Here is a 4,270-nt window from a genome sequence, read left to right on the forward strand (position 1 = left end):
CAGAGCAGATATGGCAACTCTAGGGGGTCTATTTACTAAGCAGTGTTAGGAGACAGAGTGAAATGAGGTAAGGTGCCAGCCAATCAGCTCCTAACTACCATGTCATAGGCTGTGTTTGAAAAATGTGTCCAACTGTGCACACCGGTCTCATGCTCTAACATCCCAACTGCTTCTTCAGCGCATGACATGGAATTTTTACACAACATCTATAGGCGGCTGTAGCCGTGTATCGCTTCTTCATTACAGCAAAGATTGCTTTCTAAAGAATGAAAAGCTAAGCGCCATAAGACTGATATGCAGTTAAGCTGCTCCAAGCAGTGAATACACTTATAGGTAAAGGTCCTTTACCTGGCAGATGAGTATCTAGGAAATATACTCAACTCAAAGTTCCTTGAGGAATCTTATTCCTTAGCACAGTGGTTCTCAAACTTGGTCCTCAGGAACCCACATAGGTCACGTTTTCCAGGTCACCCAACAGGTGCACAGGTGTATTCATTACTCACTGACACATTTTGAAAGATCCACAGGTGGAGATAATTATTTCACTTGTAGGAGACCTGGAAAACATGCACTGTTTAGGGTCCTGAGGACAGAGTTTGGGAACCTGTGCCTTAGCACAACATTCAAAACAGATTGTGCCTAAAAAGGAACTTGGTCATGAAACTACTACTACAAACATGATATTTAGTATTTACCTTGGCACTCTTACTTATCTACATATATATGTTCCTTTCAGAAAAACTCTCTACTGAAATATTCCATGTGTAGATCTCTACATGTGTTTATGTCTGCTTATCGCCGCACCCAAATGTTCTCTCTCAAATTACAAATATTACACTGGCCATACATGCACGCACATATAAACTAAAAAAAATATATATATATATATATATATATATATATATATATATATATATATTTATTTTTTTCCATTTCTTTGGTTTCATTTAGGTGATGGGTGCACTTGTGTTTATATATTATTATATACAGTATGTTAACAGATTATATATATATATATATATATATATAAGTTTATTCCTACCACTTACTTATTTAGGCTTGAGGAATACCACCCTGCTTTTTTGTTTGTGGGCGTTAAGATGCCCCTTTAGTTACAGTTGCACTCAGGCTTCTGCTTCCTGTTTGCTTCTGAGCATGGAACGCAAACAGGAAGTGAGCCATTGCGGACAGCGAACAGTGCAGTGGCTACAGATCAGCACAGTGGTGCTGTGTGTGTATGCTTGACCATAGCGCAGCTGCGCCAGCAGAGTTATACAGTGGGTGAATTCACTGATGGATGTGTTCTAGCGCTGACACACCGATCATGGGGGCGGAGCCTGGTGAGGACATCATGTCATCCTCGAGGTGGTAGTGTGAGTAAGTGGCAGGGGTATTTAAGGTGGTTCCTGTCAATGTGGTATTGTACTATTTCCATTGGAGTTATCTTGACAAAGGTCCCGTGGAGGACTGAAACATTGATTCATTATGCTGCGATTATGGAATAAAGCCTTGAACTTCAATTTTTATTTATTTATTTTTTTTAAAAAGCCCTGGTGAGTGCACTCTATTTTCTTTTTTCTATTTTTGTGTCCCCATTTTTATGGGAATTACACCGTGGATTAAGCACTCCAGCAGTTGTGCCTTCTATGTGAGAGTGCTGGCCACACATACACATATATAGAAAAACACATACATACGCACATACTGTAATACAGCCATAAAAAATTATATAAACCCACACATGCATTTTAAATGGCATCAAACCTCCTCTGCCCACATGCACTTTGTGTTGCTGCAGCTAGATCATAGGTTTTTTTTTTTTTTCAGTTCCACGTTGAACTTTATTTCATATCCAAAAGATATAAATGACAGGTCTACACATCATTATACAGTCCTCCAGCTTGTTCATGCACTACATGGCCCAGCTACACCCCTTTCCATTCTACATTTTGGTAATCAGCCTGATGAGCTCCTCCCGCTGATCAGGAGGATCAGAAATATTTCTGCAGGAACCAGCACGGTCACTGGTTCCTGTGAAGTAGAAGGGAGTGTGAGAGCAAACTCTCCAGAGTCTTCCTCTCTTCCACTGATTTGATGGCCAGCCCGTCCAGCCAATGCTATAACAATCCGAATGGCTGATGATGACCGCTCTGTAAAATGGCCGGAGAGAAAATGCTGAGCAACTTTTTTTTTTTTTTTTAAAGTCCCTGTTATCATTTTTGGGTACAATGTGTAAGTGGGAACACAGGTAATAAGCTTGATTTATCAGGCATACCTGTAACTAAAGTTGTAAGACAACATCTACAAGCCTGTGTCCAGTTATTTCCCCTCCATACTATAAGAAACACACGTTCCATAATTGATATGGCTGGCCTCCAAATGACTAAATCTCCTCTAATTTAGCAAACAAAAGTGTCTTGTGAAATAAAAGTCAGCTTATCGATTTGCACTTGGACCGATCAACAGGACTGGCCGTAGGTTGCCTGCCTAATGCTGGGCATACACTATACAATTATCTATCAGATATCTGTCCAATCTGGCTGGTTGGAATGAAAACCTGGTAATGTATGGGAGCAAATGACAGTCGATCATAAGGTTTTACACACTGGAAAACGGACAAAAAAACTATTGTTCAAATTGGTTACATTTGTGTGTTTTAACCAATTTGTCTGATCAACCATTTTTGTCTTTTCCAGTGTTTGTGAGCAAATGATCAATTGTTATTTTACCAGGTTTTCATTCCATCCAGCCAGATTGGACAGATAATCTGACAGAAAATTGTATAGTGAATTGCCAGCATTAGTTCAGGGTATGATATAAAGCAGTAAAAATATACCCTATTGCTTACTTAAGATTACAGCTGCATTAGAGGCATGTATGGCAAACAACAGGGCGCTGAAAAGAGTGGAGGACAAACAGACACAGAACATGGTTTGGAAAACGTTCTTAATTAAAAATTGTATAACACAAACAAAATATAGGAACAGATAAAAAGAACTATGTACTACAGAGGTTCCCAAACTTCACCATTACAGTCCTGGTTTTAAGGATATCCATGCTTGTGTCCAGGTGGTTAAATCAAATTGACTGAGGTACTAATTAAATTACTAATTACCTGTGCTCAAGCATGGATATCCTTAAAACATGGACTGTAATGGCAGACTTTGGGAACCTCTGGCGTACAACATTTTAGTATGAGATCCTGTAAAGATGCATAATAGTAACATATCCCGAGAAATACATGCAGCATACATAGGCCATAGTTCCTAGGTTAAAGGAGTAAGCAGTTTTACTAATATATATATACAAGCATAAACTTAGGCGGCACTCCGGGACTGGAAAAAATATTAAAGTGTATTACACCAACGTTTCAGAGCTCCACCGGCTCTTTTGTCAACCTTGACAAAAGAGTCGGTGGAGCTCTGAAACGTTGGTGTAATACACTTTAATATTTTTCAAGTGCCACCTAAGTTTATCCTAGGATTAACTATCTGCTTGTGTATCTCTTCCCGAAACGTTAATTTGAAATACACCCGTTTTTGTCACAAGTCTTGGAGTGCCACCTGCTTATTCTTGCTGAATATCATAGGGGGCTTTGTTTCCCCGGAGGAAGGCATCCAAGCCAGTTATTGTTGGTGTCAGCAGAGTGCCGGTTCTTTGAAAATGTTATATATATATATATATATATATAACTTTTTTACATTGAACGATGGTTAGGTTTTGGCTGTAATTTTATTGCTGTAAAATAATGTATACAGATCAGGAAACTCAAAAGCTGGTAGTATAGAATGTTCAGCTAGTTATGTCTGGAAAGTGTAGCTTCGATATAGCACACACCGTCATGCTGAGAAACAAAAGGTCCCTGGTGGAGCACAATACATAGCCAGAAGGGCAATTGCAGCTTTCACATTTTTTTATGGTATTCATTTCTGATGGTTCCCAGTTTTAAACACTTATACCCCTTTTACACCGCTGAAGTAACCCGGGTTATTGCCGGATTGACCTGGGTAGCGGCATGATGTGAAAATGTTTTTGAAAAATAACCTGAGTTGAGTGCCCCGCCGATCCAACCTAGTGTTCACTTTAGGTCCGATGTCAGGCAGGGCGCCGGACCTAAATCTAGGGCACTTTTGCCCGAAAAGGGGGCGTCCAGGTCCAAAATCCTGGGACATTGGATATTGGTGTGAAAGGGCTATTAGTTTGGATTGTTTTATTTTACATGGTTCTTCACAATACTGCATTGGCAAATATATTCAAAGGTTTCCGCCTA

Source organism: Taudactylus pleione, unplaced genomic scaffold, assembly GCF_031769625.1.
Source record: "Taudactylus pleione unplaced genomic scaffold, aTauple2 ptg000179l, whole genome shotgun sequence".
NCBI lineage: Eukaryota > Metazoa > Chordata > Amphibia > Anura > Myobatrachidae > Taudactylus > Taudactylus pleione.